This window comes from Pan troglodytes, chromosome 11 (genome assembly GCF_028858775.2).
Source record: "Pan troglodytes isolate AG18354 chromosome 11, NHGRI_mPanTro3-v2.0_pri, whole genome shotgun sequence".
Taxonomy (NCBI): domain Eukaryota; kingdom Metazoa; phylum Chordata; class Mammalia; order Primates; family Hominidae; genus Pan; species Pan troglodytes.
In genome coordinates, this window is record NC_072409.2 from 113,634,492 (window position 1) to 113,662,268 (window position 27,777).

The 27,777-nt window shown below is 44.0% G+C and overlaps 1 long non-coding RNA gene across 1 annotated transcript; it reads right to left on the reverse strand.

Moving 5' to 3' along the window:
* Positions 1 to 1,173: 1,173 nt before the first annotated feature.
* On the reverse strand, positions 1,174 to 26,583 carry LOC129135912 (uncharacterized). The gene is made up of 2 exons (XR_008536989.1): positions 26,334 to 26,583; positions 1,174 to 1,478 (listed from the first exon to the last, which is right to left on the reverse strand). It is a non-coding gene; the product is annotated as an uncharacterized LOC129135912 (long non-coding RNA).
* Positions 26,584 to 27,777: the final 1,194 nt, after the last annotated feature.

Consider the following 27,777-nt stretch of genomic DNA (forward strand, 5'->3'; position numbering starts at 1 on the left):
ATAAATGAGCAGAATGGTGATGATTTAATAAGGGGATTCTGAAACCTGAAAAGGAATGGCCATTAATACAGGAATTTCAGAATTACACACATAGCTGGAATTTCAGAATTGCACAAATTGCACAACTCTAGGAATGGCCATCCCTATGTTGCAGGGAGATTAACCAAGGGTTCTGATATGGTTTGGCTCTATGTCCCCACCCAACTCTCATCTTGAATTGTAATCCCCACATATTGAGGAAGAGACCTGGTGGGAGGTGATTGGATCATGGGGATGGTTTCTTCCATGCTGTTCTCATGATAGTGAGGGAGTTCTCGTGAGATCTTGACGGTTTAAAAGTGTGGCACTTCCTCGTGCTTGCTCGGTCTCTCCTGCTGCCGTGGAAGATGTGCCTTGCTTCCCCTTTGCCTTCTGCCATGATTGTAAGTTTCCTGAGGCCTCTCCAGCCATGCAGAACTGTGAATCAATTAAAACTCTTTTGTTTAGTTTAGAAATTACCCAGTCTCAGATAGTATATTTATAGCAGTGTGAGAATAGACTGAAAAAGGGTAAATCAGAATTTCTTTCTGGGACTTTTAAGGATGTAGGTTTTAGGTTTAACTCCTTACCAGGGAACCACCCAAAGCTCATATAGATTTAGTGTAAGCCACAGTTTAGTACTTCCACTGGAGAAAGAAAACTCACATTAGGGTTCAGGCTGAACACATGAACCTATTTGTTTATCACTGTGACATATTTCAATAGACAGCTTCTGACACTGGAGCAATAACCAGAGACAAGGCTTTCACTTTAAAACTTCCTTTTTGGTAGTAACAAGCATCCTTAATTTCATGCACAGTCTTGGCATTAACCAGTGATTTTTTTTTCCAAAATCTCTCCCTGTTGCTGCTCCCATTCATGCCAGCCTCACTCCAGTCACTCTGGGCAAGCTCAGAACATTCTCTATGTGCTTCCACTTCCACAGCTTTCTTACTCTCCTCTCCATGCCTCTCACCATCACCACTTGCCCAAGGTCTGGCCATTTCTAAAGCTATACTTATACCCTACCTCCCCCTATCCCAGAGATCTCCCAAATTAGCATTAATTTCTTCTTTTCTAACACTCTATTGCACTTTCTTTCTACTACACTAGTTGCCTATGGCTGGATAGCAGACCATCCCAAACTGTAACCAGTTAAAACAATTGGCATTTTATTTTATCTAATGATTTTGGATCAGGAATTTGGAAAGGGCTCAGGTTGGCAATTTTTCTTCTTCACGTGATATAAGCTGAAGTCACTAGGTGGAATTCATCTGGTGAATGAGTAAGTATGGTCTAAGACAGCTCGCTCAATGTTTAACACACTGGTGGGAATGGAGTGTCTAGATGTTCTCTAGCATGTGTAGGTGGGTAGTCAGGCTTCTTTTCAGCAACTCAGAGACCCCAGATAGAGTTCCAGAAGAGAAGAAGTAGAAGCTTCTTGGGTTGTAGTTTTCTCTCTGAAAATAAAACCTTTCATTAATGAGATGGTCTCCCAGATGGCTCCAGCCCCAAGAGTCTGATGCTTTAACTCCATCCCAGAGTGTGTGTACTCAGCCATTAATCCCTTCCTTACTTGGAAGGTAGGAGATTTCTAGGAATCTCAGACAAATCACAGTAGAATAGTTTAAGAGCTGTTTGTCTAAAGGACTAAGAGCTATGCACCAACATGGTAGAACAGGATTGCAAATGCATACTTCACTAAGCTGGCAAAAACAAAACAAAACAAAATACAAGCTTCTTTATAGTCTTTAACTGATCCAGTCTTCCTTATTAACTGCCAATCTCCCTCCCAATTTTGCTAGATAGTAGGGAGATGGGGTGAGAATAAGGGCAGAATTTGGAAATTAATAGTATCTACATATTCAAATGCTTTTTTAGGAACAAACATTCATATAATTTTAACTTAAACTCTTTGAACAGAGCTGTTTTCCCCCCTCTTCTTCCTGCTTTTCAAGATGGCTTCTGGGTGGAGGTGAAAGCTTGAGGGTATTTCTGATAACTGGGGGAGTGGAGACATAGGAAGGGGGTTGAGGTGGTGAGAGAAAGCTGGCCTGGGTACTGCCCCTCTCTGCCAACCTGGCATGGGGTGTCGATCTGATCTCAGGATTGGCATTTGCCAATTCTGACAATTTCACCTGGCCTCATGGCATGAAGTTTATCATCTGATGCTCATGGCTGGCATTTGTTGTTGACTTTCCTGTCCTTGGTAGTTGCTTATTTCTGATGCCAGGCCCTTCTTGGCAGCTCTGTGAGTTCTCACCAGGCCATGAAGCAAGCTTCAGACCTTTTACCCAACACACCAAAGTTCAGCAGAGCCAAGAGAGCTTCCAGAGGCTCGTCCCTCAAGCCACTTTCCTCTACTGGTGCTGCCCCTTATCCTTCTACCAGATTTTTCCTGGAGACCTGAAGTCCTCATAAGGCCATGCTTGAAAAAAAGGGCCACAGCATTACAAAACTCCAGGAATGGCCGTTCACAAAGAATACAATGTAACTGGTGCCCCTGCAGTTGCAAAGCACAGAGGTTCCAGTGAGGGTAGCAGGCCACCAACCTCAGTGTTGGATTCACTCAAGATTCTCCCAAGAAGGGAAACTGTGAACACATGTGTTTAACTCTTTGGCTATTCCCTGGTTCCTATCTTCTTCTTACCACAATTCCTCAACCCTAAAGATGCAAGATTTCTCCCTACCTTTCCGGTGTAGCCAAGGCTTCCCTTACATTATATGCTAAGTTTTCTCTATCAAGGTTTATAGAAACTCTATGAGCCAGTCCACCAGCAATGATTCCTGACATGTTAATGGGAGCTCAAGGAATTTAGAAATTTATTTTTCTTCACCAAAGCCTGACTTTGAAGACTATTATCTTGCTAGTGACTCAAAAATCCTATTTGCTAGTCAAAGATGAGAAATAACTCCATTGCTAGAGTTGGCCTCCACCCTTTCCCTGAAGATCTTAAATCCATTGCTTCATGAGTGGAAGACCCCAGGGCAACCATCATTCTAGGAGATGGAACACTTCAGAAATTGTATTTTAAATTATTAGCCCTCATATGCATATATGTTACAAACATTGCTTTCATGTTTTATACAAATATTGACATTACAGGGCTCTCAGGGGTTAAGAAATAAGATGAAAGCTCTTTCTTATGCTGATAAAATATTCACTTCCTATTACCTTCTTCCCAGGTCCTTTCTTAACTGGGTATGAAACCTTTGCTCCTAAGGTGGTAACTGAGGGATGGATGAGATGATTTCAAACCAGAGAGTGATAAAATGGGAGTACACAGGTGAGATTCACATGTGATAAAAACACAAGGCTTGCAAATGTGGTGAGTGAATTCAGAGCAGATGCTTTCCCTGTTACCACTTGACGGAACCTCCTTAGGATGTAGAAGTGAATCCAAAATAGCAGCGATTCCATGCTCCAACTTCAGCTCCCATCCTAATCACAGGCTTCAGCCGAGTTGAGGCCATGTGCTCTGGCAAGGCTTTCTGTGTAACTTAAATCAAGTTTCGTCTCTGATTTATTAGGATTTTGTTAAATTGCTAATACCATTATTCTACCCTCATCCATTTCATCAGCAGCAGTTTAAACTCAGTCGCCTTGAATCAGTCACAAACAGTCCCAAAGGTTTATTTGGCCTTATATTTCTTAACACAATTTATAGCATTCAAATATTGAGTTAGATTTCAGGATGACATTTATCAAGCCTACTGTAATATGCCCTTGGCTTTTTTCTCTTCATCCCTTTCATCTATCTTGGCAGTAAAAGTGCGGCTGCTTTACCTCTGTTCCATATGATCAGGTTAAATCACTTTTTCTTTCCTAGGCCCCTATTTCAGCAGTGCCTTAGAGCTTATCTACATGAACCGCTTAAGCTTCTTTCCTTCCATAAAGCTTTGTAATAAACTTTCTTCTTCAAATACAGTTTCCCCCAGGACATACCCCAAATTTGGTCTTTTTCAAATGCAGAAATTGCTTACATTCCTGCATTTGATATCTTTCCCAAAGATGGGATATCATCTTTCCCAAAGAACAGATTTGGTCTCATGGACCTCCAAGCATGTGTGTGTTCATGGGAACAAAGAGCTGAAATACTACAATCTAGTCTGAAAAAATCTCATTTAGAGGGCTCATTGTCTGAAGTGGATTACTCTCCAATAGCTAAGTTTCCAGGACTCCGGCCTAAGAGGCAGAATTCCCAGGATTAACAGAAATATAACTGCTCTGTCCTGAGCTCTCACAGACTCTAAGAGGTTGGAGTGGGATCAGCCAGTCCAACCGCACTTATTTCATAACTGGGGAATCTGAGATCTAAAGAAACTTCAACAAAGGAAGCTTATCATCCTAGTAAGTTGCCAGGCAAAGTCTCAGATGTGCCCTGTGAGTATTTTAGCGTTATTCATTCCCTGTGTTACAAAAACTCACATTGTACAAACTTCAAGAGAAAAAGAGCACAGGCTCTAAGAATGGGCAATTCCAAGTTTGCATTAAAAGTCCAGCACCTACTGGATATTCAGGCAGAATATATTTCTCACCTTTGAAATGGGTTACAACACTGCTCCCTTGGAACATCATGGAGCACCCACATAGCACATGGGACAGTTCAGAGCTTGGTAAATGGCAGCTAAACAGTAATTTTAAAGAGCCTGAGGCATGGACATCTGGGGGAGAAGGCTTAGGAGTTGGGAGGTAGGTGGAAACTGCGAACAAATAGAGAGATCAGTGAAAACCATGTGTGGGTTTGGCACCGTCTACCAATGCCTAGCTTAAGACTGCAGGACCAATTTGGAGGACTGATTATCTCAGTCAGCCAGTCAAGCCACTACAGCTCAGACAATTCAATTTTCTGGAGTTCTCTAGATCCTACCTCACGTCATTCATTTAATTCTTCCTCCTGTCTCATAGAAAGAAAGAACAGAGGAATTAAAGAGAGAAGAAAAAGAGGCTGATCAGAGCCTGCCATCATTACAGCGAGAAAACTAGACCACACTTAAGTGAGCCTCCCCCTCTCTCCCTCACTTTTATTACTGGTGCTGTACAGTGAGTGCATATTTCATTGTTCAACTTCTCAAAAATAGAAGTCCTTTATATCACTCAGTCCTCCTGGCACATGGCTGGGCACAAGGACAGGCATCCAATAAATCATTTGTAAAGTCATGAGGCTGAAAGGGAGTTGAGAATAAACCCACTCATTTTCCCACTGAGAAGATGGAACGAGGAAGGAAACTAGAGAAAGTTAACAGATAATCAGCCCTTCTTATGTTTGGGTGTAAGAGTGGGTTTAACAGTGTCCAGAAGATCAAAGCTCAATCCACACTCCTTCCTCCTAAACACGCTTTATGTCTCTTTGTTCAAAGTGGCCAGAAGGCAGCCCAAGGCTTCTGTTTTCACTCAACCTCCTAGCTGAATCTTGCAATATTACTGCATTTAGTGGGTCCACAGTCATGTAAGAGAACAATTTCCTCTTCCTTGAAACTTTTATATGGCCTTTGTTCTCCTGCTAGGCCAGTTCCCAACTAAAGTTGAATTTCCAGTTTAGAAGTGAACGCATGGCCATGTGATTTAATACATTCTCGCTAGTCGAACTGGAAAAGTCTGTCTTTAGAAATATTGTATACAGCTGCAGCTGAGACCCAAGGCTATGGTTTACCCGCAGATAATACTAGGGCCAAAAAAATTTCTATATTAAGGTTCAGTGATCCCAAACTCAGACAACTGTCGCCAAAGCTGGGCAAGTTAATGCCACCGTCTGCAACAGCTGGGTTTCCACAAATACCACCGCGCCTCTCACTCATCAGAGGTATTGTGTCTCCAAAGCCATGTTGGTTTTGCAAGACTGCCTGCTACTTGGCACCATTTCAATGTGTGACTGTTTCCATTCAAGATCTCCCCATCTGGCAGCAGCCTAGGCAGTCATGCCCTGGTGTGCTGGTGATGTTCTTACAAGAGGATCAGGCCACTGGGATTGTAACACCTGCCTCTGGGCTATGCGGGAAATAGCCAGGGAAAACAAAAGAACACAGGATATGGCTGCAAATAAATAAATTTAAAATGTTGCATGCTGTTGCTGTAGCCAGGTGACAGAAGCCCATCTGGATATAATCTACTCCTTGGAAGCAGAGTCAGATATCCAAGAAGTGACAGATGCACACATACAGAATTTTTATCCATCAGTGAACTTGAAAGTTTAAATTCTCTATAGTGCTCCCTTATTTGGGATATTTGCACAACTAATGATAATATCTTTTCAGATATATCTTTTCAGGGACACCACAAATTTCACGATGCTTCCCTGGGCTCAAAAGATTCAGTCAGTCTAATCACATCTAGTCTCTAGGAGATGGATAATGAGAAAAGTCAGAGCTGCTATGTCTTCATCCTGGTGACCTCTCGTGGAGAGCTTAATTAAAGTATTTAGGAGGAAGGAGGAGGGTATATGGTAGAAGCAGGTTTTAATTTTCTTTCTTAGCTAAAAATGTTCTATTATTCTACCTCAACACTAATAGAATCCTGATTTATTTTTCAAAATTTTCAGAGATGATTTCATGTGTCTTTCTAGGTAGTTCTAATATTTAGTAGGCAGTTATTCTTCCGATTCCACTGGCAAGTTAGAGTGGTGCCTTCCCATGCCCTTTGGAAGCCAAGGGGATGGTGCCTAGGACAATGTTTTGCATACAGTAAGTGCTCAATAAATATTTGTTGTGTTGAATTAAGAAGGAACAAATATATCCACAGAGGGAAAAGGGCAGGGACTATATGAGAATAGAACTCAGTTGTTCCCGTAATCCCCAAGAATGATCCAGCAGTGGGATTTAGGAGTCAGCTGAAGTTGACTGCTCATCAGAGCAGGCTGTTGTAAGAATGATTCCAAGTCCTTCATCCATACTACTCATGCCCCTATTAGTGAGGGTTTTGTAAGGATGCAGTGGTGAAGTGGCAAGTTTTGCTATTTACTAGCTATATAGTCCTGCACAAATTATCTAATCTTTCTAAATCTCAGTTATCTTATCTCTAAAATGGTAATAATAATGAAATCTATCTAGCGTTGTTCTAGGGTCAGCTTTCACTGGCTTGCAAGAGGTGATTATCTGCTTCTCTTCCTGACTTATTTCTCAGTGGCTCACAAAATAATGGCTCATGTCACAATCAATGGAGTGTTAAGAGTCAATGAAACATTATTATGATCATCATCATCCTCACTATTATACTAGGCCCTTTATAACAATCCATGTAAATTATCTTTAAAATGTAAGAAAAAACACACTAATGTGCCACCATACATATAGTAGCAACCTGCTGATTCAAGGAGGAGCTTTGAAGTAGACAAGATCTTCCATCTTCACCCCTGCCTACAACTGGCAGCTTTCCCTCCTCCTTTCCTAACTCCTCCAACACAGCCCTCTCTCAGGAATGAGCCCATGGGGCCTCTAGCGTGGTATGAGTGATTCCAGTGAATGTGACTTCCCATGAGCAGGTTTGCACTGACAGCCTAATGGCTCACTGGGCAAGGGGAGCTGAGATCCCCTGCTAAAGACACTTACAGCAAGCAGAAGAAGGGGGCTGCTCTGGTGTAGAGGCTTTCCTGACACTGAAATCATCATGCAGGTTGCTGTTTGCAGAGCTGCTAGCTTTACAACTCTGTTGCCTGGTGGGTGATACATATCTGAAACTCAATACACGTTTGTTGAATAAGCCAGTGAATGATTAAATGAATAATAATAATAAAGGTATACCAAATATGAAGATTTTAATATATGAAATAATCAAGTGTTACTTAGGATGTATTAAATTGTCCTTAAATATCTTGCTGGTGGAATGTAAATTGCTTTAGTGCTTTCAAAGAACAATTGCTGGTATGCATTAAAATTTCGTATGTGCCTACCATGCTGTTTCAGGGAACCACTCATGCACAAACTAGAGTTCACAAGGATCTTCGTAGCTGTGTTGTCTCTAGTGGGAAAAAAAAACTCTAATGAGTCTATCTATGAATAAGAAATGGGTTAATAAATGCTACTATATCCATAGCCATTCTGTATGCAACAGTTAGGAAGAATGAGGTTAATCTGCATATATTAATAGGAAAAGAAATATTAGTGAAATAAGAAAACAATTTACTGAACACTATACATAACATGATTTTTAAATTTTTTAAATATGAAAACCATTTTTTCTGTATTTTTGTATATGAGCCTAAATGCACAAAAGAAGGTAACAACAGTTACCTGAAGAAAGGGGTATGTTCTAGAAAGCGTATGGTCAAAGTAGACTTTAGCTTTACTTTTACGATTAGATTTTAAATTTTACAACCAAAATGTGTTCATGTATTATTTGTATAATTAACATTTTTAAAAAATAAAAGGGAAGCATAGCTAATGGATGTTCAGGCTGAGCCATAAATTTGTGCAGCAGCTATGTGAGCTTGTTCTCTGCTGAGGAGGGAGATGACGTGTCTGAACTGTGAGCATCCAAGCACAGCAGTGCAGAGCTGCTTAGAGTGGCTGCTCCTCCTGCTCTGAAAGATTATGAGCCAAGACAGAGGAAGGAAGGGTTCCCCAGATGCCCCTGCAGTGACAATCATCTCCAAGGCTGTCTGGCAGGAAGGTACAGGCTGATGGGATGGCAGAGGCCCCTGCTTCCCTCTGCTGATGCCCAGAGAGGTGAGGGTCAGGGAGTGAGGGACAAGGGAAGAGTAGAGGGAGAGAGTATTGGAGTCATCCAAGACAGACATTGGTACCTGGTAATACCTGGTAACTGTGCCAAGAGCCAGGCCTTTCCATAGCTGAGAGTTCAGGGGATGTGATTTCTCCCCCCTCCTTCATCCCCTCTACTCTAAACAGGGTGATTTCTCTGTGTTGGCACCAAGTGCAAACCCTCCTCACACCACAGTCATAGAGCCAGATGATAGCTCAAAAAGCTATCTTGGTCACTCCTTGCTAGGAAGTTAGGAATTAAAGAGTCCCTGGAAAAAAGTAATCACAATACATATAGAATGTTCTTTTTTCTTCCTTGGAAACCAAAATATTTGTTGTCCCTTCGTGAGTTCAATTTCTTATTTTTTAAAATTTTCACAGAATGGGATTTCACAACCTTGCTTGGTCTCCATCCAACTGTCCATGTATTCGTTAATCCACCCAATCACATCTACAGGATACTTGATCTTTAAGGTGGAAAGTTTCAAAGAAGGCTTTGAGGAGGTAACATGAAGAATGGGTACAGTAAGTAAGCCATATCCGGGCAAACTTTTGGGAGTGTGACTGTAGGGTGAGAGTAGGATGAGGGAAGGGATCAAGCAAGAGTACTCCAGGCTAAAGGGAAAACATGGGTTGCAGCACATTTTAGCAACTGCAACTCCCCTATACCCATAGAAGAAAAAAGCAAGCGTGGAGCAACTCTAAACTTAGTGATGAAGAAGTAAGTTAGAGTCCCTGTGAAATGGGAGAGTTCCCGGTTCCCCCTCTCAGTACTTGTGACAGGGGTGTGGAGTGACTGATAGGTCACCGTCCTGCTGCTTCTCAAACCCCTTGCGGGAAAGGGAGCACGCAGAAGGGCAGATGCAGAGCTAGGGCGAGCACTTTGGGCTCCAGCCCCATGGTAGGGTCTCGAGGTGGGTGCCTGCAATCCCAGTGCTACAATGCCGTCTTAGCCTTGCTGTCCACAGATGGCTTTAAGTGTTAACCAGCTCTATGGACCCTCTGCCTTTTTGCAAGGTCAGAGGGCCAGTGTGAAATCTTTCTGTATCCCGAGTTCTTATCCAGCATCCCGGAAGTATCGGGTCACACACGGGCTTGAAGGATAAATGCAGGGTTTTATCGAGTGGTGGAGGTGGCTCTTGGCGGGATGGATGGGAAACCGGAAGTGGGGGATGGAGTGGGAAGATGATCTTCCCCTGGAGTTGGGCTGTCCAGCTGCCAAACTCCTTTCCAACCACCCCCAGCTGAACGTTCCTCTTCCTGTCTCCCTGCTGCGTCCTTCTGCCGTCCCTCTGCTTCTCTTCATCTGCTGGTCTGCTCCTGGAGCCTGGGGTTTGGGGTTTATATGGGTACAGGATAGGGAACGTAGCAGGCCGAAAGGCAACTTCTTGAGTGCAAAAACAGGAATGCCTGTCCTCATTTAGGGCCAAGGGTCTTCAGGCTTGAGGGTGGGGTTCTTGCCAGGAAACCACCCTCTTCTACTCAGTATCTCCCTGTCTCCTGTCTATATCACCTGTGGGATGCTAGATGCGTTTTTACAAAGCACAGGAACATCATTCAGAAGGATTTTCATGTGTGTTAATGAAATATCAAAAAGGCTGTGGAGATAGAAATGCAAAGTGATTCAGGACTGGAAACCGAATTTCTGACAAAGGGAAGCTTGGTTAAGAGGATGATGGCATTTTTTACCTCCAAACTGTGGACAGCTGTACAGTCTGAAATGCTCAGGAGAGACTCCATCAAGCTGAAAGCAGGAATCAAGTTTCCCAAAGCCAGGCTGTTTGAGCCCTTTACCTCCTTGGCCAGCCTTTTTTAATTTTTTAATTAAAAAATCAGTTCCAGTGGTTCTCCCATGCTCAAGAAAAGCAACCGTACACTCTAACTTACTTTCAAATACCTTGCCACTTTTACTCCAGATAGAGCCACATAAAAGCCAAGAGATAAATCAAATTGCTTGTCAGAATACCAGGGAGGCTGGGGACTGCTGGGGAAAAAAAAAAACCTGCTGTGGACTTCAATGGCTCTAGAATTGGCAAAAACATGTGAAATCATTCCTGAAGAGCTCAGGTGAGTGCCCTGCAGTTAGCCAGGCGGGCACTCTACCCTCCTTTAGGCTCTGAATCCAGCCCAGATTCATGATAACGTTTGCAAATGGTGTATTCACAAAACACTTTTTGGTGATACTCTAAAAGGGAGCTGGAGGGTCATTTTGTTAATGATTAACTGACAACACAACCAAAGCTCATTGAGCAGCTACTGTGTGTCCTTAGAGTTAGAACTCAAGGATGGAATGGGGGAGGGGGATGGCTGCAAAATGGTATAAAAAGAATTCAAGACTGGCAGGTATCATGCTGGACCCCTATTGACTTCATTCAATAGGAATGGCATCGTGTTTGAGAGGCTAAAGAAAAGACCTGGAACCAGTGAACAAGACATAGGGTTTATTGAGGGAACTTACATACAGGGCAGTCCCGTCCAGTGGTGGTGGACTAGACAGGAGAACTGTAACAACTTGTATAAAGCATGCAGTTTATATAGTGTTTTCACTTAACACCCTCCTCCTAGGAACCTCTACCCATTAACCTTCACTTAACCCAAAACAAAGAGCCTTGATCCCCTGTACAGCCTGTGCTCCACAGGATGGGCCAAGGGATAAGGAATGAATCTCCATGTTGGCTACTTCTGGATTCCTTAGCTTACAGCTACAAACACACATTCTTCTTAGACCATAGGGTCATTCTCAGAGTGTGCCTAAGTTATGTTATTGCTGTCAGGTGTGTCTGTCATACAGAAGGCTCCTGATTGGATGTAGTACACAGTGCACATTAGGGAGGGGCCTTAGAGTCCCACTTTCCTGTTCATTCACTGTGTGGCTTTGATCTGTGCACTTCAGTTTCCTCTTCTATAAAATGGGATCAATACTATCTTTTAGGCCAGGTGAGGTGGTTCACGCTTGTAATCCTAGCACCTTGAGGGGCCAAGGCGGGTGTATTGCCTGAGCTCAGGAGTTCGAGACCACCCTGGACAACATGGTGAAACCCTGTCTCTACTAAAAATACAAAAAAAAAATAGCTAGGCGTGGTGGCGCATGCCTGTAATCCCAGCTACTCCCAGGCTTGAACCTGGGAGGCGGATGTTGCAGTGAGCTGTGATCGCACCACTGCACTTCAGCCTGGATGACAGAGTGAGACTCCATCTCAAAAAACAAAAAACAAAAAACAAAAAAAAAACCTCTTCTACTTCAGGTGGTTACAATTAAAAGAGATAAGCATAAAGCATTTAGTTCAAAGAAAATTAGGCATTACTACAAGGGCAAAAAGTACACTGCTAGGCAGCTTTTTATGAGTGAGCCAGGGAAACAGTAGGAGCCTAGAGGTTCTGGACATTTTTAAAATAAGGGCAGTGCAAATTCTAGCTATATATATCTCCTGAGGGCAATGCCTCACAAACAAATGCATTGGGTTTCCTTTCATTCTATATTGGTTCAGTTCTACATAGTTACAATTTGAATTTTTCAAATATTCAAGTTATGGAAATCACCCTTTGCAAAAACAACATTAAAATAATTAGAATCTGAAAAACAGATGCATTCTATTTGGAATGTAAATTAAGCCTTTAAAGAGGCTTTTAAGAGGTAGCTTTTCCAGGATAATTACATTGCAACGACTCTAGGTCAATTACTCTTTAACCTAAATGTCACCTGGCTGTGGATACAAACAGGGTTACATCTAAATTAAGGCCAAAATTGCAGTGCCTCTAGGAATCCCATGGTCACACAAGCAAATTATGAGTACCCCTTGCCCTGGATGTTGCTAGAATGCTCTGAGGGGTGTCTCCATGTGCCCATGGGAACAGGAACTATGGGTGCCACACAATCTCTCTCCCTGGTTCTCTTTCTTGCCACAACCCACTTGCCCTGGTTGGTTGCCCAAAAAGGAAACTCTGTTGCCCCTGCTGCTGCTGCCTCTCATGGGATGCCAATAACAACACCAAGCATGCTGTCCCTCCTTGAAACTGAGAAGTTAATTCCATCAAGTCTGCCTGTCCTGCTTGCTTTTGGTCATTTGCTTTTTGTTATTTTTTTCTTTTTCAATGATGCTGAAGGCTGCAGAAGCTAAAGGTCTCTCGTCTGAACAGCTAAAACTTAACTTTCACTGGCTACTTTATAGATAACATTCATAGGTTGCCAGGGTAATGAGCATGTCAGTTGTTTTTTAGGAACTTCGGCCAGCTCCTGTTCAGTTCAAATTGGTTGAGACCACTGTATTAGTCCGTTCTCACGCTGCTAATAAAGACATACCCAAGACTGGGTAATTTATAAAGGAAAGACGTTTAATAGACTCACAGTTCCACAGGGCTGCGGAGGCCTCAAGAAACTTACAATCATGGTGGAAGGGGAAGCAAACATATCTTTCTTCACATGGCAGTAGCAAGGAGAAATGCCAAGCTAAAGGGGGAAATCCCCTTATAAAACCATCAGATCTCATGAAAACTCACTCACTCTCACAAGAACAGTATGAGGGTAACTGCTCCCATGATCCAATTACCTCTCAGTTGGTCCTTCCCATGACGTGGAGATTATGAGAACTGCAGTTCAAGATGAGATTCGGGTGGGGACACAGCAAAACCACATTATTCCACTGCTGGCCGCTTCCAAATTGCATGTCCTCACATTTCAAAACTCAATCATGTCCTTCCAACAGTCTCCCAAAGTCTTAACTCATTCCAGCATTAACTCAAAAGTCCAAGTCCAAAGTCTCATCTGAGACAAGGTAAGAAACTTCTGCCTATGAGCTTGTAAAATCAAAAGTCAAGTTAGTTACTACCTATATACAATGGAAATACAAGCATTGGGTAAATACACCCATTCCAAATGGGAAAAATTGGCCAAAACAAAGGGGCTACAGGTCTCATGCAAGTCTGAAATCCAAAAGGGTAGTCATTAAACCTTAAAGTTCCAAAATGATCTTTTTTGACTCCATGGCTCACATCTAGGGCATGCTGATGCAAGAGGTTGGCTCCCATTGCCTTGGGCAGCTCCACCCCTGTGGCTTTGCAGGATACAGCCCCTCTCCCAGCTGCCTTCATGGGCTGGCATTGAGTGTCGGCAGCTTTTCCAGGCACATGGTGCAAGCTGTCAGTGGATCTACCATTCTGGGGTCTGGAGGACTGTGGTCCTCTTCTCACAGCTCCATTAGGCAGTGCCCCAGTGGGCACTCTGTGTGGGGGCTCCAACCCCACATTTCCCTTCCACATTGCCCTAGCAGAAGTTCTCCATAAGGGCTCCACCCCTGCAGCAAACTTCTGCCTGTACATCCAGGCATTTCCATACATCTTCTAAAATCTAGGTGGAGGTTCCCAAACCTCAATTCTTGACTTCTGTCCACCTGCAGCTCAACACCATGTGGAAGCTTCCAAGGCTTGGGGCTTGAAGCCAGGGCCTGAGCTGTAACTTGGCCCCTTTTTGGCCACAGCTGGAGCTGGGACACAGGGCACCAAGTCCCTAGGCTGCACACAGCAGGGTGGCCCTGGGCCCAGCCCATGAAACCATTTTTACCTCCTAGACCTCTGGGTCTGTGGTGGGAAGGGCTGCCATGAACACTTCTGACATGCCCTGAAGACGTTTTCCCTGTTGTCTTGGTGATTAACATTCAGCTCCTTGTTACTTATGCCAATTTCTGAGGCATTAGTCCATTCTTACGCTGCTAATAAATACATACCCGAGACTGGGTAATTTATAAGGGAAAGAGATTTAATTGACTCACAGTTTCCCAGGGCTGGGGAGGCCTCAGGAAACTTACAATCATTGCGGAAGTGGAAGCAAACACGTCCTTCTTCATATGGTGGCAGCAAGGAGAAGTGCCCAGCAAAAGGGGGAAAGTCCCCTTATAAAACCATCAGACCTCGTGAGAAATCATTTACTATCATGGGAACAGCATGAGGGCCCACCCCCATGATTCAATTACCTCCCACTGGGTCCCTCCCATGACATGTGGGGATTATGGGAACTACAGTTCAAGATGAGAGTGGGGACATAGTCAAACCATATCAACCCCCAACCCTTCAACTGGGCCTGCATAAATACTCAAGAGGTGGCTTTTTGATGTCAGAGGGCCAAAAACTCCACCCTCAGATCATGTTAATGCTGCCATTTTCTGTACATATGTCCTATGAAATGGCATAAACACCTATGCTTGTGTAGAATGAACCTGTTACTTCATTTTTCCCCTCTGCCAAATGATATGGACAGAAGACAAGAGGATGAACAGAAGAGCAGAAGAACTGCAGGAACCACAGCAGAGAGAAGAGAAGGAGTGTCTGTACACTGAGAGGAGTTGAACTGGGGATGGCTGGAGAGGAGATCAGCCTCTGGACTGCCAAACTCCAGGGGAAGATCATCATCCCACTCCATCCCCTTTCCAGCTCCCCATCCATCCCGCTAAAAGCCACCTCCACCACTCAATAAAACCCCCACATTCATCATTCAAGTCCATGTGCAACCTGATTCTTCCCGCATGCCGGACAAGTACCTGGGTACCAAGAGGGCACTGAGCTAGTTAACACATAAGCCGTCTGTGGATGGCAAGGCTAAGAGAGTGCACTGTAACACGCACCCACTTGGGCTTTGGGAGCTGCAGGCACTCACCCCTGGACACTGCTGTGGGGCCAGAGCCCAGGGGCACTTGCCCCAGCTCCTGCACCTGCCCATCTGTGTGCTTCTCATCCCATATGTGGTTTGAGTACACATGACAGCCTAACAGATGAGCCACATCTTTCTTGCACATCCTGCAAGGGAGCTCAGAGAACTCTCCCATTCACAATCACCTTTTCATGACCTAGACCACTCCACTTCCCTAACCCATAAATATACCTAAATCTTATCTTCAGGGAGGTGGATATGAGAGCTGTTCTCCCACCTCCTCACTTGGCAACCTTGAGGATCAATCTTTTCTCTTTTGTAAAACCTGTGCCACAGTGATTGGTTTACTGCACACAGGCAGAATGGACCTGGACCTGGCTGGTAACACCAAGATCCCAAAGCTTTCAGTTCTTGAGGAGCCAAAGTAACAGTAGGTGCTCTACAGAGGTATGTAAACCAAAAATTAAATTCTAAGGCCCCTCCAACCATCCAAATAAACTTCCTCCTTGCCAGGGCACTCTTAAAATTTACCCTGAAAGACTGGTTCAGGCCATGATGAGAAATGGGGGTTGGACATGCCTTATTGTACCTCTGGCATTAACATCAACACAGGCCTTAAGTCTGATAAGAAGAACTTACAGTCCGTTCTTTCTGAAGCCTGCTACCTGGAGGCTTCATCTGCATGAGAAAACTTTGGTATCAATAACCTCTTATTGCAACCCAGACATTTCCTTCCTATTGATCCCATGTCTTTAGATAAACTCAACCAATTGTCAACCAGAAATTGTTTAAATCTATGTAAAACCTGGAAGCCCCCACCACCCCCACTTTGAGTTGTCTCACTTTTCTGGACCGAACCAAACTATTTCTTAAATGTATTTGATTGAATTCTCACAGCTCCCTAAAATGGTCAAAACCAAGCTGCACCCCAACCACCCTGGACACATGTTCTCAGGACCTCCTGAGGGATGTGTCACAGGCCGTGGTCACTCGTATTTGGCTCAAAATAAATACCTTTAAATATTTTATGTAGTTTGACTCTTCATTAACAGGTGGTATGAGTGGGCCCTGTAAGCCAGAGACTGCACTTTGTATCCTGGGCCCAGCAGCTACTCTCTGCAGCCCAGGGTCTCAAAAACTCTCTTGTGAAATTGATTCTCTTACTTTCTGGCCATAACTGGCAATGCCTCAGAGACATTTAGTTGACCCAATAGGGAACAGAGACCAGGCTATCCCTTCCAAGATCTTCACCTCCCTTCTCCTCAGCTGTTCTAGTCCCAAACACACTCCGTCCACCTTCCCAGGTCACAAAAAGAGACCCCAGGGCATCATCAAACACCATTCTTAGGTGTAGTAAAGCTAGAAATTCCCAGCAGTGAATAAACATCAGCTCTATCAGCCAAAGGTGCTGCTGTCGTTTGCCAGCCTTGGTAGTCTATAAACTTAAAATGAGGTTTTCATTAACTTGTAAAGAAAAATAAATTGAACTAGCACCCTGATTTTGTTCCAAGTTTGGATTAGTGGGGAGGAATTAGCTGTGGTTTATACTTAACACCTGCCAGCTCATCACAGCTATTTCTCCCTGTTGGACCTGGTTAAGGTGACAGAGGCATAAAAACTGTTGAAACATGAAACTATCCCAAATGGAAAATGCAGATGATTCACTACAGGTAAACTAACTTAGTCAATATTCATTACAAGTTGATGCAAATTATCACAGTAACAGTTCCTTCAAAAGACTGGTTGGTGAGGTTGTGATATACTAATTAAAATTATCTGGTTATCTGAAGATCATTATTAACCTTCTTCAATTCTGCCTAAAATTAACCTCTTCCATTTCAGTAAATTCATCAGAAAATTTATTTGAATGAATTAGTTTATTAATTCACCACTTACTACTGAATTTCTATTGTGTGTCAGACCCTGTAACACCTATTTTAGGGGTGTTATATATCATTGACCAAACATATCAGGCCCTGACTTCATGGATTTTCCTTTATAGAAGGACAGACAAAAAACTGAAAAGAAATATATATTAATATTGTCAGGTAGTGATTAAGTGTTGTGAAGATGAAGAAACTATAGGATGGAGTTACTTTAGAAAGGCTGGTCAAAATAGCCTCTCAGCAGAGGTGACATCTGAACAGACATAGGATGGAAAGGGGCAGCATGCCATATGGTTATCTAGAGATAAGCATGGTCCAGGGCAGGGAACAGTATGTGCAAAGGCCCTGAGGTGCTCAACATGCTTAAGGAGCAGAAAGCAGGGGTGGACAGGTTTGAGAGGCTAGGGGTAACATCAAGAAGTGGTCCAGAGCCAGATCTTGTAGGGTCTGTCGGTCACAGTGAGGGATTGGACTTTACTCAGGTGTTGATCCTGACTTTACAACAGGTGTTGATCCTGAGAGCAGTACCCAATAAAACTCTTGCACACAAATCTTAGAATATCAGAGTCTCTACCCTGGTAAACTCAACTGAAGGCAATTGTGAACAATAAATTATGTTATATAGGCCTGTATCTGTACATAGAGAAGTACAAGATGACAACAAACCTATTCTGATCAATGAGTTAATTTTTTAATTAAATTCCTGGCATAGGCTAATCATTTTTTGTCACTGGGCTCTTTAAAAGTGGAATACTGACAAGAAAGGTGGAGGAGGTGGAGAGTATTCTGATGAGTTAGAAACTGGTTTTACTCTAATTTAGTTATCTTTAATTCTCATGAGTCAATCAATTAGTTCATTTAAGGATATAGAGACTATATTAACAATATTTGACTACATGTGAATAAACGTCCAAAAGTAGAAATTTCTAGGAGTTTGCCAGCCTGGCCAACACAGCAAAACCCCGTAGCTCCTAAAAATACAAAAATATTAGCTGGGCATGGTGTCTCATGCCTGTAGTGCCAGCCACTCAAGAGGTGGAGGTTGCAGTGAGCCGAGATTGCACCACTGCACACCAGCCTGTGTGACAGAGCGAGGCTAAAACAAGAGAAATTTCTAGGAGTTTGATTATTCACTTTTCCTATGTTTGAAAAATATAAAATGCTCAACATAGAGAAAATGTTACTGAACCTCAAATAATTTCTTGTTACTAATAAATGGTCCACTGAGTGTTCCTGCTCAGTTGAATTAAATCTTGTCATGCATAATCTATACAGGCATTTGATATTATTGTCACAGTAAAAAATTGAAAGTTGAAAGCGTATGATAATTTACCCACCAAAATAATTTGTTTGACCACCAATATACCTGATTTCAAAACAATAATGATGAGGACTAAGCTCTAATTTTTTCTTATCTTGCCAAATTCCTACCTAAGGGGTCTGCGGAGTCATGCCCTACAAACCACAAATTCTCATCAGATGGGTTTATTTAACCCTATATATCTTGACTTACTTTCCAATCTGACTCTGGCATAACATTATGTGACAAGAAAATCAAAATATTTTACCCCAAACCATGTTTCTTTGCCACATTTTGAAATAGCCCTGCAAAGCCATACTTTGTGGGGGAAAACTTGCATCTGTAAAGAATCTCTATTAGCATAGCTAGATCTTTTACTTCCAGGCCCTCCCAATCCTGAAGAGATTAACTGAGAGTCTAGCACCTTTTAAAGGTCTGAAAAGGAAACATTTGTCATCTATTGTCTCTAAGGACAGCCACTGTGAGACTGCAAAAGAATCTTAATCTTTGGGATGCCAAGGCAGGCAGATCACCTGAGGTCAGGGGTTCAAGACCAGCCTGGCCAACATGGCAAAACCCTGCTTCTACTAAAAATACAAAAATTAGCTGGGTGTGGTGGTGCCTGCCTGTAGCCCCAACTACTCCAGAGTCTGAGGCAGGAGAATTGCTTGAACCCTGGGGGTGGAGTTTGCAGTGAGCCGAGATCATGCCACTGCACTCCAGCTTGGGCAATGAAGCGAGACTCTGTCTTTAAAAAAAAAAAAAAAAAAAAAAAAACCTTGGTCTCCATCTTTTATCTTAATCTGAACATTTCCTTTCTATTGATTTTGGACCAAACCAATGTATTTCTCAAACATATTTGATTGATGTCTCATGCCTCCCTAAAATGTATAAAACCAGGCTGCATCCTGACCACCTTGGGTGGGCACATGTTCTCAGTACCGCCTGAGGGCTGTGTCCCAGGCCACGGTCACTCATATTTGGCTCAGGATAAATCTATTCGAATATTTTACAGAGTTTGACTCTTTTCGTCGACAATGAAAATGTGCCTAGCCCTGCACTTTATTGCTATGATTCTTCTGCTAGTTGCTTACCAAGTGTCTATTGCTGCTTCTGTTTACTAACAGAATCTCTACATTGTCGGTGACAATGTGACCAACTGAAGCCGACATCTCCAGGTTTGGGAAGGCTGGGGTAGGGCGCAGGGAAAAGTATCTGGAAGTCATTTGGTGGCGCTTTCAAGGGAGGTGCCTCAGCTGGTGGGGTGGGCACCTTTTTTCAAAACACCAATCGGTGAGTCCCACCCAGCAGTTTCTGATGCAGTTGGTTTGAGGTGCCGCCAGAGTATTTTCTTTTCTAACCAGTTCCCAGGTGATGCTGTGGCTCTCGGTCTGGAGACCACACTATGAGAACCACTGCGTTTAGCTAGAGCCACAGTGGCTATTTTGTGACTAGAATATGACCTTCAGGGTAGAAATCAAGCCCTAAGTATTGCAGAACATAAAGATAGAAGAATCTGGGTTTCCACTCTGCTTCGAGTCATCCTACCTGCCTAGATATCCTTTTTCTGCGAAAAAATTAAAACCCTTATCTTAAGCCATGTTGGATTTTCTACCATATTCAGCTGAACCTAATTGCATTTGATAAAAAGGCCTTAGGCCATATCTAATGTTTGCTTCCTCCAACTTTGTAGAAAATACTAGGTCTTAATTTTTTTTTCTCTAAATTAACAGAAAGTGGAATGTGACTTTAGCATTTGAACCCTGGCAATAAATACCTTGAATCTGATATTAAATTTGGCTCTATAACTTCAGCCTAACAGTGAATCAGTGCTTATCCTAATAATTTTATGAGCATTTACACACCCAGAGCCCAAGGTACAGAGGTGGCAATGAGGTGATTTTTCTAGCACTAAATGAATTGTCTTCAGGATGGGGATAGAGGGAGTCCTAAGGCCTACTTCCCTGACATATCCATATAGGAATTTTTCTTCTCCCCACATGGAAACCACTGGATCAACAGATCAACAGACTTTTGTCTTTTATTCATGAGCAAGGAAAGATAAGGCTATGAGCTCATTCCAGTTATCTTCCTATCTGAATACGGAAGAAAAACTTCACAATGTTTAAAGTTCCTGGGATGAAAAGTTATTTTGGAAAATTACACTATTTCTAAAGGTTCTTTGTTAAAACGGAGAATTTTGTGTGCTTGCTTTTTGAAATATGTTTCTATCAAAGATCGAGAAAAAGCATGGCCATCAGTCTCAAATAAGAACATAGATGCTTGTAATTGGATGTTGCCATGGGTCCTTCTTTTCTGCTCTGGTTGAAATAACTAAAGGGGAAAAAACACTGACCCCTCACCTGCACATTCTCCAAATAGTTGCCTGGTGACACTTTCAGGGCTTCGCATGCAGGAAGAGGGCAGACCCTGTTTTGCCTGTCTCCCTCATCAGGACAGGTACATTCTCTCCAGGACAGGTGACTTTCACTAGCGTCCGTGTGAAGAGACCACCAAACAGGCTTTGTGTGAGCAAAAAAGCTTTTAATCACCTGGGTGCATGCGGGCTGAGCCCGAAAAGAGAGTCAACAAAGGGAGATAGGGGTGGGGCCGTTTTATAAGATTTGGGTAGGTAAAGGAAAATTACAGTCAAAGGGGGGCTGTTCTCTGGTGGGCAGGGATGGGGGGGGTCACAAGGTGCTCAGTGAGGAAGCTTTTTAGCCAGGATGAGCCAGGAGAAGGAATTTCACAAGATAATGTCATTGGTTAAGGCAGGGACCAGCCATTGTCACTTCTTTTGTGGTGCGAAGTCATCAGTTAAGTCAGGGACTGGCCATTTTCACTTGTTTTATGGAGGAATGTCATCAGTTAAGGCAGGAACAGGCCATTTAAATTTCACTTCTTTTGTGATTCTTCAGTTACTTCAGGCCATCTAGATGTATACGTGTAGGTCACAGGGGATATGATGGCTTAGCTTGGGCTCAGAGGCCTGACATTCCTGTCTTCTTATATTAATAAGAAAAATAAAACAAAATAGTGTTGAAGTGTTGGGGCGGCGAAAATTTTGGGGGTGGTATGGAGCGATAATGGGCGATATTTCTCAGGGCTGCTTCGAGCGGGATCAGGGGCAGCATGGGAACCTAGAGTGGGAGAGATTAAGCTGAAGGAAGATTTTGTGGTAAGGGGTGATATTGTGGAGCTGTTGGAAGAAACATTTGTCATATAGAATTATTGGTGATGGTCTGGATACAGTTTTGTTTGAATTGAAAAATTAAACAGAATAAGGAGAAAAACAGGTATTAAAGGTCTAAGAATTGGGAGGACCTAGGACATCTAATTAGAGAGTGCCTAAGAAGGTTCAGCATAGCCTTGCCAGCAAAGATTATTTATTTACTTTAAGAGTTAAGAGTGGCGGTTTGGGGATAGCACCAGGAGATATCAGCTGTGATGCTTGGAGAAACAGTGTAAACCGGCAGTGTAAACAAGAGCAGGGCATGTGTGAGTAGTTGAGAATGGTGAATAGGAGTATGACTAGACAGAAGATAGTAGGGATGACAAGTTTTTTGGGGCGCAGTCCAAGTTGGTCTGGTGTCTGGAATGAGACTGGGGCCTAATAAAAAGGAGCGTCTATACAGGAGCTCAAATGGACTGTACCTTGTAGCATTCTGAGGACAGGCCTGAATTCTGAGAAGGGAAAGTAGTAAAAGTATTGTCCAGTCCTTTTTAAGTTGGTGACTGAGCTTGGTGAGGTGTGTTTTTAAAAGACCATTAGTTCACTGAATACTAAGAGCCTGAGAAACTGCTTGGGTGATTTGACTAATAAAGGCCGGTCCCTTATAGGACTGTATAGAGGTGCGGAGGCAAAATCGAAGAATTATGTCCGACAGAAGGGAAGAAATGACCATGATGGCCTTCTTAGACCCTGTTGGAAAGGCCTCTACCTATCCAGTGAAAGTGTCTACCTAGAGCAAGAGGTATTTTAGTTTCCTGACTCCGGGCATGTTGAGTAAAGCCCATTTGCTGGTCCTGGGTGGGGACAAATCCCTGAGCTTGATGTGTAGGGAAGGGAGGGGGCCTGAACAATCCCTGAGAAGTGGTAGAAGAGCAGATGGAACACTGAGAAGTTATTTCCTTGAGGATAGATTTCCACGATGGAAAGGAAATGAGAGGTTCTAAGAGGTGGGCTAGTGGCTTGTCCTATATCATAGCCTGCCTTTGCTGATGTGTGGCAATTAGGCCTGGTGCAACTGCCATCAATAAACCAAGTGTGATTAGGGTGAGGAACAGGAAAGAAGGAAATATGGGGAAATGGAGTGAATGTCAGGTGGATCAGAGAGATATAGTCATGGGGGTCAGATGTATCAGGAATAATGTGGGAGGCTGGATTGAAGTCCGGGCCAGGAACAATGGTAATTATGGGAGACTCAACAAAGAATGAGTACAGCTGAAGGAGCTGGGGAGCAGAAAGTATATGTGTCAGGTGTGAGGAAGAAAATAGATTTTGGAAGTTATGAGAACTGTAGAGAGTGAGTTGAGCATAGTTTGTGATTTTAAGGGCTCTAAAAGTATTAGGGCGGTGGCGGCCACTGCACGCAGACTTGAGGGCTAGGCAAAACAGTAAGGTCAAGTTGTTTGGATAAAAAGGCTACAGGGCGCGGTCTCAGTTCTTGTGTAAGAATTCCGACTGCACAGCTCTGCACTTCAGCTGTGTGTAATGAAAAGGGGTGGGATGAGTCAGGGAGTGCTAGGGTGGGGGCAGTCTATAAAACTGTCTTCAAGGAATGGAAAGAGGAGTGGGGAAAGGATTTAGGATCTATGGGGTCAGCTAGGTTTCCTTTTGTGAGTTTATATAATGGTTTTGTTAGGATGGCAAAACCAGGTATCTAAAGTTGAAAGTATCTAACCGTGCCTAGGAAGAAAGGAGTTGTTGTTCTGTAGAAGGTGCTGGGGTTTGAGAGATCAGTGGACACGATTGGCAGGGAGAGCACGTGTGTTTTTATGAGAATTATGCCGAGATAGGTAACAGATGAGGAAGAAATTTGGGCTTGACTGAAGTAATGGGGGCTGTCTGTGAAGCCTTGCGGCAGTACAGCCCAGGTAATTTGCTGAGCCTGATGGGTGTCAGGTTCAGTCCAAGTGAAAGCGAAGAGAGGCTGGGATGAAGGGTGCAAAGGAATAGTAAAGAAAGCATGTTTGAGATCCAGAACAGAATAATGGGTTGTGGAGGGAGGTATTGAGGATAGGAGAGTATATGGGTTTGGTGCCACGGGGTGGATAGGCAAAACAATTTGGTTGATAAGGTGCAGATCCTGAACTAACCTGTAAGCCTTGTCTGGTTTTAGGACAGGTAAAATGGGGGAATTGTAAGGGGAGGTTATAGGCTTTAAAAGGCCATGCTGTAGCAGGCGAGTGATAACAGACTTTAATCCATTTAAAGCATGCTGCGGGATGGGATATTGGCATTGAGTGGGGTAAGGGTGATTAGGTTTTAATGGGATGGTAAGGGGTGCATGATCAGTCACTAAGGAGGGAGTAGAGGTGTCTTATACTTGTGGGTTAAGGTGGGGAGATACAAGGGGAGGATGTGAAGGAGGCTTTGAACTGGGGGAAAAGGTGGCAATGAGGTGTGGCTGTAGCCCAGGAATAGTCAGGGAAGCAGATAATTTAGCTAAAGTGTCTCGGCCTAATAAGGGAACTGGGCAGGTGGGGATAACTAAAAAGGAGTGCTTAAAAGATCATTGTCTAAGCACCAGAGTTGGGGAGTGTTTAAGAGGTTTAGAAGCCTGGCTGTCAATACCCACAACAGTTATGGAGGCAAGGGAAACAAGCCCTTGAAAAGAAGGTAGTGTGGAGTGAGTACCCTCCGTATTGATTAAGAAGGGGATAGACTTATCTTCCACTGTGAGAGTTACCCAAAGCTCGGCGTCCGTGATGGTTTAGGGGGCTTCCGAGGCCATCAGGCAGTGTCAGTCTTCAGCCGCTAAGCCGAGAAGATCTGAGAAGGAGTCACAGAGCCTTGGGCCAGAGTTCCAGAGGCTCTGGGAGTGGCTGCCAGGTGAGTTGAACAGTCCAGTTTTCAGTGGGGTCCCTCACAGATGGGATGCGGCTTAGGTGGAATCCTGGGCTGCGGGCATTCCTTGGCCTGGTGGCCAGATTTCTGGCACTTGTAGCAAGCTCATGGGGGCGGCGGGCCTGGAGGAACGCCTGGCCACTGTGGTTTAGGCGTTTGAAATTTCTTGTGTGCTGGAGATGTGGCTGGGGTTTGTCTCACAGTGGAGGCAAGGAATTGCAACTTTTTTCTGTTATTGTACACCTTGAAAGTGAGGTTAATTAAGTCCTGTTGTGGGGTTTGAGAGCCAGAATTTAATTTTTGGAGCTTTATTTAAAGTCGGGAGCGGATTGGGTAATAAAATGTATATTGAGAATAAGATGGCCTTTTGACCTTTTAGGGTCTAGGGCTGCAAAGCGTCTCAGGGTTGCTGCCAAACGAGCCATGAACTGGGCTGAGTTTTTCATATTTGATGAAAAAGAGCCTAAATGCTAACTGATTTGGGAGAGGTCAGATAAAGAAAAAGGAGCATTAACCTTGACTATGCCTTTAGCTCCAGCCATGTTTGTAAGAGGAAATTGCTGGGCAGGTGGGGGAGGGCCAGTCAAGGAACGAAACTGTAACCCAGACCGGGTGTGAGGAGGGGAGGTGATAAAAAGATTATAGGGTGGAGGAGCGGAGGCTGAGGAAGAATTGGGACCTAGCTCGGCCTGGCGAGGAGCAGCCTGGGGAGGAGGGGAGAGGTCAGATGGGTCTGTAGAAAAGGAAGATTAGAAAGACTCAGCGACGCCTGGGGTTGGGACTGAGGGGATAGGTGAGAGGGAAAGGAGGAGGATTTGGAACGAGTCGCACTGGGAACAAAGACTAGGGAGGGGACAATGTGTAAAAGAATGCCTGGACGTCAGGCACCTCAGACTGTTTGCCTATTTTAGGACAAGAATTATTTAGATCTTGTAGGATGGAAAAATTGAAAGTGCCATTTTCTGGCTATTTGGAACCACTGTCGAGTTTGTCAAGCGGCATTGCGGGTCAAGCGGCATTGCGGGTCAAGCGGCATTGCGGGTCAAGCGGCATTGCGGGTCAAGCGGCATTGCGGGTCAAGCGGCATTGCGGGTCAAGCGGCATTGCAGAAGAAAATAAGGCGTTTGGGTTTAGGTCAGGTGTGAGTTGAAGAGGTTTTAAGTTCTTGAGAACACAGGCTAAGGGAGAAGGAGGAATGGAGGGTGGAAGCCTGCCCATAGTGAAGGAGGCAAGCCCAGAGAAAAGAGAGAGTAGAGACACGGAGAGAAGGGGTGGGGAGTGCTTGCCCCGCAGGAAAGTGGAGAAGGGGTAGAGACAGAGAGAAGGGGTCGGGGGGTTCTTGCCCTCCAGAAAATTGGAAAAGGGGTAGAGATGGAGAGAAGGGGTCGAGGGGTTCTTGCCCCGCAGAAAACCGGTAGTTGCCACTAAGGGTGAAGGAACAAGGCAGGTGTCCCCATGTGGTCAGACACCCCTGAAGCGTGGGTGAATAATCAGGCAGGCATCCTGGCGTAATTAAACACCAAGGGAAGACTGTCTTCCCGAGTCAGTGACCAGCGCCGGAGTTTTGGGTTCAGGGATAAAACGCATCTCCTTTGTCTCTACCAGAAAAGGAAAGGAACTGAAATTAAGAGAAGGGAGAGATTGAAGTGTGGCGCCAAGATTGAAAGGAGAAAGAGGTTGAGGGATAGTGAGAGAGGTTGGAGAAGAGAGTAAAAGCCCGCTTACCCGATTTAAAATTGGTGAGATGTTCCTTGGGCTGGTGGGTCTGAGGACCTGAGGTCGTAGGTGGATCTTTCTCATGGAGCAAAAAGCAGGAGGACAGGGGATTGATCTCCCAAGGGAGGGCCCCTGATCCGAGTCACGGCACCAAACTTCACTCGCGTCCGTGTGAAGAGACCATCAAACAGGCTTTGTGTGAGCAAAAAAGCTTTTAATCACCTGGGTGCAGGCGGGCTGAGTCTGAAAAGAGAGTGAAGGGAGATAGGAGTGGGGCCGTTTTATAAGATTTGGGTAAGCAAAGGAAAATTACAGTCAAAGGGGGGTTGTTCTCCGGCGGGCAGGAGTAGGGGTCACAAGGTGCTCAGTGGGGGAGCGTTTTGAGCCAGGATGAGCCAGGAAAAGGAATTTCACAAGGTAATGTCATCAGTTAGGGCAGGAACAGGCCATTTAAATTTCACTTCTTTTGTGATTCTTCAGTTACTTCAAGCCGTCTGGATGTATATGTGCAGGTCACAGGGGATATGATGGCTTAGCTTGGGCTCAGAGGCCTGACAGTGACTATTTGGATGTTTCACAAATTCCACCTACAGGATAAGGGCCGAAAGTGGTGTGGGTAATTCAAGCATTGGAAATTAACCTTTGTCTCAGACGGCATACAGCAGACAGCTAGATCTGCATTTAAAGGCAGAGTATCTGGGAAGAAATAAAAACACTCACCCTACTCTCAGAAACCTATGCCTTAAGATGTTCAGCAAATATTTTTTCAAAAGCACTTCGTTGTTTTCCTAGTTTATAGTCTGTTCCCCCACTTTCAAACTAAACTACAAGATCTAAATTTTCTGTCCTATAACTTTCTAAGATGCAATAAGCTGGCTCTGGGTCACTCCATTGAGTCTCCCCAAAAATGCACATTTCACTGTGGTTCCCATTCTCTCTCACCGGCCCATGTGGCTTCTCAGCGTCCAGCCTCATTGTGCCAACAGGACTGAAGCCTAATGGGAAAATTAGGTGACCAAGGGGTCCGAAGACATGGCAGGTTGTGTGGCTGCCGTTTACTTTAAGCAGAATTAAATCCCTCCTGAACAGAAGGCAAAGGTAAAGCAAGTCACGGGCTAACAATCTAGGGTTTCAGTTTTTTCATTTTTAACATGGGGGTCATTAGCTACTGACCCTTCCTTGTGGGTGTGATAAGCATTCAGCAGCCCCCAGATAGAGATGAGGCCAAGTTTCCCTCTACCCCTAACTCTCCCATACGTACACAGACCTCAGGTAACTAGGACCCCTTCCTTTTTTGGCTTTATGCATAGTCAGCAAAGTTGGGTGTGGAAAGGGTGGGTCATATGCATAAGGGATAAATGTGAAGGAGCCAGCAGATGCCCCAGTGCGTAGCCAGGGTCGGTCCTGCATATAACAAAGTGAAGTCCTTCATTACATCATTCCCGGGCACAGG